The sequence below is a fragment of the Equus quagga genome, chromosome 9, assembly GCF_021613505.1.
Source record: "Equus quagga isolate Etosha38 chromosome 9, UCLA_HA_Equagga_1.0, whole genome shotgun sequence".
Taxonomy (NCBI): Eukaryota; Metazoa; Chordata; class Mammalia; order Perissodactyla; family Equidae; genus Equus; species Equus quagga.
In genome coordinates this window covers 35,122,313-35,130,087 of record NC_060275.1, presented here as the reverse complement: position 1 = coordinate 35,130,087, position 7,775 = coordinate 35,122,313, and the positions used below count along the sequence as shown (strand labels likewise).

The 7,775-nt window shown below is 38.5% G+C and overlaps 1 pseudogene; it reads left to right on the top strand.

Moving 5' to 3' along the window:
• The first annotated feature begins 5,529 nt into the window (after positions 1-5,529).
• Positions 5,530-5,629, top strand: LOC124245231 (uncharacterized; annotated as a pseudogene).
• The last annotated feature ends 2,146 nt before the right edge of the window (positions 5,630-7,775 follow it).

Sequence of the window (7,775 nt, the reverse complement as noted above, 5' to 3'; positions counted from 1 at the left end):
TCCTTCCAGACATATTCATTTAGTCAGGGATTATTTTTATATAGACGGATTATGGTGATTAGAAGTTTCCAAAGGAGTTTGCATTCACAATAAATACTGATGATTTTAGCCTACTGAGAAGTTGTTTATAGCAGTTTGTTTTCCTAGATCAAGTCCATAAGTCTAGCTTTAGAAGCAGCAGGGCCGATCAACCACAAAAGAACTATTTTATGGGCGACCCAGTAATTCGAATTGTTAGAAAAAAGAGAAAGTAAAGAATTTTCAGAAATGACCACTATTGACTTGTTCATACAGTGGATTGTGTTTGCCTTCATCTGTGGGATAATTGGACCAGGGGATTGCAAATCCATAGCAATACAAAGCTTTCCTTACAAGACAGTTAATGCACCATCAATCAGCTGGTGGGAATAGTTCCTGTGTTGCAGTCTAAGTATGTTTTCATTCAGCTCATTTGCACTTCAAAGCTGAAGTCGATAATTCAGGCCCAAGTAGGTACAATTTGGGCTATTTCCCTTTTGTAGCATATGAACACAAGCTGAGAAAATCTCTAAATTCATTTGCACAGGGCATTACTGGCCAGAGTTGGCAAAGCAAAGAAGCAGCTAGTTTCCTATAGGTAAGTATTATTGCTATGAATAAATCCTCTGAGAGCAAGGGGCTCCGGATAAACATGGTTTGCTCTCTATTGGTGATCAATGGTTTTATTACATAAAACATAAGAATACTCTTTGTTTTACAACAGATCTTAGAATCTTATCTTCAGCAAAACACTTGCGTGGTAAATTAATAAGCCCGTCCAATCAACTTCATGGATTCAGAAACTTTTGGGGAATGGGAGGAACGATAATGTGAGGGGAAAGGCGAGCTCTGTCTAGGTCGGAGACAAAGAGGCTAGATTATTATCAGGAAGTAAAAACACCATCAAAGTGGTCGGAAAAGGCAGCTACAACAACCCTTTTTGTTCAAATAGTATTTAATAAAAACTTTCAGTGACCACTGTAGAACCATGTAACACCGTGTAGTACCATGTGACACCTAAGGAATGCTATTTTTCTGGTACTTTGCTCTTTGCTACTTTATTCAACTCCAGATTCTACAAAAGTGTGCTAAGCATCTGCTTTGTGTACTGAGACCTTATATCCCAAATTTCACAGGACAATCATGCAGAGTTGGCCCCACTATCACTCTCTGTCTCCCACATACCTGCTACAGTCAACACAGTCTCTTACTATTCGTTGTGTTGAAGGATTTACCAGCCTTATTTTATGAGTTACTCATGTGGTTCTGTGAGAGATGAGCACATCTAAAGTATCAGCTCAACCCACTGAGTAAGATTTTGTTTCTTTGTATTTTTTTAAATTTTTATTTATTTTTTAAATATTGGCACCTGAGCTAACAACTGATGCCAATCTTCTTTTTTTTTTTCTGCTTTTTCTCCTCAAATCCCCCCAGTACATAGTTGAATATTTTAGTTGTGAGTCCTTCTACTTGTGGTATGTGATATGTGGGACACCGCCTCAACATGGTCTAATGAGTGGTGCCATGTCCGTGCTCAGGATTGGAACCAGCGAAACCCTGGGCTGCCAAAGCAGAGCGCGTGAACTTAACCACTGGGCCACAGGGCTGGCCTCTCTGAATTATTTTTAAATCAACCCTTACTGAGTGCTGTTTTTGTGCCCAGAACTATACAAAGCACTTTACGTACATGACATGATCTCATTTAATCATCAAAAGATCCTCATGAGCCATGCATGAACCTTGTGCTCATTTTCCAGATGAAAAAATTGAGGCAGAGAGGAATTAGGTGACTTGTCCGAAGTTAAGTCACTTGCCCAGGTTTTTCTGGCTGGGCAAAGATCTTAACTCAGATTTCCTGATTCCAAGTCTGGAGCTTTTATATTACACATGCTGCCTTTCTGCCTATGACAAAGGGTAATACACTTGCGATATTTAGGATACACACCAATGGCTTCTTTACAGAAGATATGAGCATTTTCAAAAGGGATAACTCAAGTTGTGATGACACTTGCCTGGCTTCTCATATTCTTCCTATTCTGGACTCCTGCCACCTATTCTATCTTTCTGTCTCCTCACTCTCCAATACTCATCTTTGTTTAAATCGGATCATTTGCTCATTGCTCCTTGAATACTTCATGCTCAGCTTAAAGCTCCATCTGTTTCCTAGTCTGGAATACCACTTTCCTTATCTTCTTATCATTGAATACCAAAATTGAGACTTCCGGGGGACCCTCCCCTGATTACTTTGCTCCTAAATGAGCTCCCTTTTCTCAGTTTCATGCAAATTCACAATTAATTACATTCTACCTGTCATTGCCTACTTTCAAACATCTTGAAACATTTTCAATAAATCTTTCCCATATTTAACACCTATATGTATAATAACCTTATTCACATCAGGGGACAAATGATTATTTATAACCTTTATTGAGTGCAAGACTTCTGCCTTATACCATGCAAGCGACTTCTCAAAAATTGCCTTGAAACTAGTCTGTGAAGTGTCGATTATTGTGACCATTTTTTCACAGGACAAAAATTGAGGCTTTGAGAGATGAATACATTGTCTAAGACAATGCCAGTGGCACAGCCAGGACCCACAAGTCGTTGTCCCCAAGCCCATGTCTATCTCACATTACGCTGACAGTTCCCCGAAGTGATAATTTTTTTCATTCCTCCTCTCACTAGTTCATGTATCAGCTTTCAAAGACGTTCTAGTAAAACAAACAAAAAAGAGTCTAGAAAGGTCCTGAGTGAGTCTCAGCAGATAATGTCAGGCACACTGGCCTGATGTGGGTGGGCAGGTAACCTTTCTTTGGATCTGTCTAATCACAGCCTCAAAGTAGAAATATGCATGTCCGGGCAAGGTGGGCTCCTGGGTAGGCTTTCCTGTTTGGAAAACCTCACTTCTCTGGAGGATGTTTGAATAGTGATTATGCCCTGTCTTGCTGCAAAAAGAACATCTTTTAAGCAGAAGTTTCTACAATGACTCTTTTCAAATTTGCATCCTTTCCTTTGTTTCAAAATTACTGCCACCATCTAATGAAGAGAAATAGGTTAAATTAATCAAAGGAAATTTTAGACTGAACATAAAACAAAAAATCTGCTAATAGTGAGATCCATTAGACCCTATTAGAAGCTTCATTGATTGAGTCATTTCAAAGAAGACTGACGACCCTTGAGATGGGTCTGAGACTACCCCAGGCCAGGGGAGAGAGAAGCAGATGGAGGCCACAGGCCGCTCCGTCTCTAATGGGGGTGATCTTTTCTGGATTCCCTCATTTTGCCTTCTTGTCAACAAATCCTGCCATCATTTCACTCACATCTTTGCAGCATTTTTCCAGAGCTGTTAACAGAAATCGTTTCACAGAGAGTAGGAAAGAATGTCATTTTGTCATTTTCTTGGGGGAGTGGAGGGACGAACAGGCGGTCCCTGCTTCCTAAGCCTTTCAGGGTGAAAAAAGGAGTGAAGCCTGCCGGCTTGTGGGATATAAGAAACAACTTTACTTGGCAGCATTATGCAGAAATAGTAACTGGAAACTCCCCAGTCAACCTCCCTCCTTATTAACCAGAAGGAAGAACAATTTGGGACCACATTGACACCCCCAAACTTACTGGCAGTAATGAGCTGCAGGAACTTAATCATTACATTATATCCGAAAAGTAAGAGTGCCTTAATGATCATCAGGTATAACCTTCTTTTGAGTGCAGAACTCCTTTTAATTACAGAATTCCTGGGAGATGGTCATTGGGAGCTCATTATTTCATTGAACTCTTCATTCTATAGTTAGTTGTTCATTTGTTAAGAAAGTCACCCTTTCATTGATCTAGGACATTCATTCATTAGTACTTGCTTTCCCCTTTGGAATAATAATAACAACATATGATCAAAACAATTATAATAATGAGGATGATTATGAGTAGAAATTTTTTTCTATATACTAGGCATGCAATAAAATTTTGCATGTGTTTATGTTTTTATTTATTAGCACAAAAATCTTATGTTATAGGCATTATTATTTGCCACTATTTTAGAGGCATTGAGACCCAGAGTGCTAGAGTGACCTTGTTGAGGGTCACACAACTAGCAAATGGAGTCAGGATTTGTGCTCAATTCTGTTTGATTGCAGAATTCACTCTCTTATGTGCTCTGCATACTGGACACACAAGAAAGCTTCTAGCTCTTCATTTTACATATTCAAAATACATTGTCTTCTCACTCCTTTTTTTCCGGGTTGCACGTGCCAGCTCCCTTAAGCATTCCTTCATTAATATGACTTTCAGTCACTACATGATCACAGTTGATTTTATTTTAGAAGTTTTTAGCTTTCTTTCCTAATGTATGGACATTTGAACTGGAAATAATACTGATAATGTAGTTTGACAACTGTAGCACATAGAAGATTCTATTGCCACCCTTCATCACGTTTCAAGATCAAGTTTCTGCATCTGCAAATGTTATTAATAGCAAAGATGATAATTGACATCAGAAGAACATCAAAGTACAAAACTTTAAGGAGATAGAAAATACTTACATTTGAGAAGACTCTATTTTCAGATCAGAAGGGTTCGTTTTATTTACTTGAAACACCACCATTTTCTCTATAAAACTGAATACAGAACTTAGTTTAAATAATTTCCTACTCAATTTTTCCCACAGCTATAGTGAGAGTCGGGCCACTGCAAAGGTTCCTGGCTGCTGAAGACTTTGCCTGGAACTCTCAAGAAAGCTCTGATGCTAATGTGGAAATTGTCCTGAACCAGAGTAGGTCTGAGAAAACTCCAGGAGTAGGTGGGAGAAATAAAATAGTATGCTTTCAAGGAACTCATACACATTCAAGGCGAGTAGCAAGACCAGTACCAAAAGAAGCAAATAGACTCGTTAAAAGAGGAAAATAGTAGTAAAAGTGATAGATATAGTATAAAGTGATACAATGCATAGTAGAATAATATCAGTAATGTAAGGAGTCAAACATACAGACCAGGCAAAAAGGGGGCCTTTGGAGTCAGGCCATTGCCGTACCTTTCTATACCGTTTTCCATGTGGATTAATGATGTCCATGGCAATAAGAGTCTTCAAAAAAGTGACTTGGGAAAGGTGTCCTTTTGCAATGAGAAGTAGACAGCTAGCAAATATCAGGAGTTCTGGGTTACAATTCTGGTTATTCAGTAGTATTGCAGTTGGAGACACTTTTTATGATTAGCTTAACATAAACAAAGATAAAGTAAACTAATGCAGAATGTCTTAAAATAACACCACTCCCCCACTCTACCTCTTCAATTACCTACTCCCTACTCCTCTTACTTTTTAAAAGTTTTCTTCCTGTGGAGGTTACACCCATAGCTCCAAGCCAGGTGCTGATATGATTTTTTCTTGATTTATGAAATACAGGCATTATCGTTTCCTATCTATTGAAAATGAAGATTTAGCTCACTTATATGACCCCAACGTCCCCTTCTCCACTCAACTCTGCATTAATATTTCAGTCTTTCAGTTGGTTAAATCTTTAGTCCTTGTTTTGGCAGCATAAATACTAAAATTATAATGGTATAGAGATCAACATGGCTCCTACTCAAGGATGACATGCAAATTTGTGAAGTATTCCATGTTCTTATGGAATATTATTTAGCCTTAAAAAAGACTGGAATTCTAACACATGCTACAACTTGGAAGACCCTTGAAGACATTATGCTAAGTGAAGTGACGTGGACACAAAAGGGCAAATATTTGATTCTATTTATATGAGATACCCAGAGTAGTCAAATTCATTGAGACAGAAAGTTAGAACGGTTGTTGGCAGGGGCTGGGGAGAGCGGGCAATAAGGAGTTGTTGCTTAATGAGTACAGAGTTTTAGTGTGGAAAGATGAAAAATTCCTGAGATGAATGGTGGTGATATTTACACAACTGTATGAATATAGTTAATTCCACTGAACTGTACACCTAAGAATTATTAAACTGATAAATTTTGTAATGTATATTTTGGCATAATAAAAAATATTTCCTTATTATGCAACTTATCTTATCTTTTGACTTCTTCTGTATAAAATCAACATGTTTCTGCACATGACCTCAATTTTCATCCTCATTATACCAGAATAACTTCATGTATAAACTTTTCATAAAAATAATGTAGACGTAATTGTTGCAGGCATGGGTGCTGTTCACAAATAATTTTTCCTGCTCTCTGCCTTCTGTGAACATAGGATTATTGAACTTTAGACCCCTTGAGGCTGATGAAGCCAAGAGACTAGCTTTGGCCCATGAATTGAGCAGTGGGGAAGTGAGTCATTCTCAGACCTGGTCATTTAATGCAGAGCTCTCAGTCCTTTGCCAGAGCAATTGACAAAGTTTGAGATGGCTGTTTTTTTCTCTTTATGCTCTGAAATTTGCAGATATGATGTTTAGGAGTAGGTATTTTTTTCATCCATCCTTTCGTGTAATCAGGGTACTGTTGAAATAGAAAGATCCACGTCTTCTTCCAGATATGCAAAATTGTCCTGCGTTTTATTTTGCTTATTTCTTCCCTTCTATTGTTTTCTCCTTGTTGAGCTCATATTTGTTGGAGGTTGGAATCGTTGATTGTTCTCCTATGCCTTTTATGTTTTATCACATATTTTCTGTTGATTTGCCTTTTTTTCTCTTTTAGGTAGATTTTCTTGACTTTCTCTTATTGTTCTTTGGCATCATCCTTCAAATCTTTCTGAGAATACTAATTAGACTTCAGGTTGGTTCTCTTCCATGAATTATTTCTGTTTCCACTGGGATTGTTTATTTTGCCGTTTTAGTGCTGCTAATTTTCTTCATATGCCTGGGTGATTATAACTTATTCGTACATATTTAAAACAGGAGGGATTGAGTTGACTTTTTCCCGTAGTGGATTGGATTTTCTCTGCTGCTGTATGTGTAGGCTTGTGTTCCCTGAAAGATTTTTCCTTCAATCAGGAGGCTGACCTGGTCAGGGAGGCCCATAAATCACTGGGGACCCAGGCTTTTGATGAGAGATTACCAAAAGGAAAGAAATTTATTCTTTGGTGCCAGCACCAGCTAGTGGTCTTAATTCTCCCCAAGCAATGCATTACATTTCTTTTATGTAGGGGACATCGTTCTTATTATGGTGATTATTGTTTTGCTTTGTTTTCTTTTGCCTTGGGTTAAAGCGAAGTTTCCTGTACTCCTGTTACATCCAGGAATGTGGGTGAGAGAGGAGAGGAGCAGGGAGGTGATTGGATTCTTGCTCTAGAGGCATAATTTCAGGCAGACCCTCTATTCCTCTCTACATACCAATTTTGGCTTACTTTCGTGATCCCACCCTCCATATGCTGAGTCATTTTATTCAAAAAGTCTTTGGGGTTCTACCTGGAAGATTAGCGCCCTCTTTTTCTGCCATCCCCTCCTGTGTTCATTTTGGGCTGTAGATGCCTCAGTCTTTGTGGTTCAATTACATGGTTCTCATCCATTTTCCATCTCCCAGAAATGCTTTGAAATCTAATCTTGAATGATGGCCCTTCTCCCATTCTCTTTCCTATTAAGGTTTATGACTTTAATTCTGTTTTTAATCTCTCTTATTTTAGTAAGAAGTGGAGGCAAACACAGGCACTTGATCACCATGTTAAACCAGAGCTCACCCTGTGCACTTGCAGAAAACAAAGGGCTGTGTTGCATTTTGTTCATCTGCAGGGTCATCAACTATCTTCTCACTGAGAGCAATGCGTGTGAGTTGGGAGAGCTCGAACACTAAGGGATACTTTTAGTGTTTCC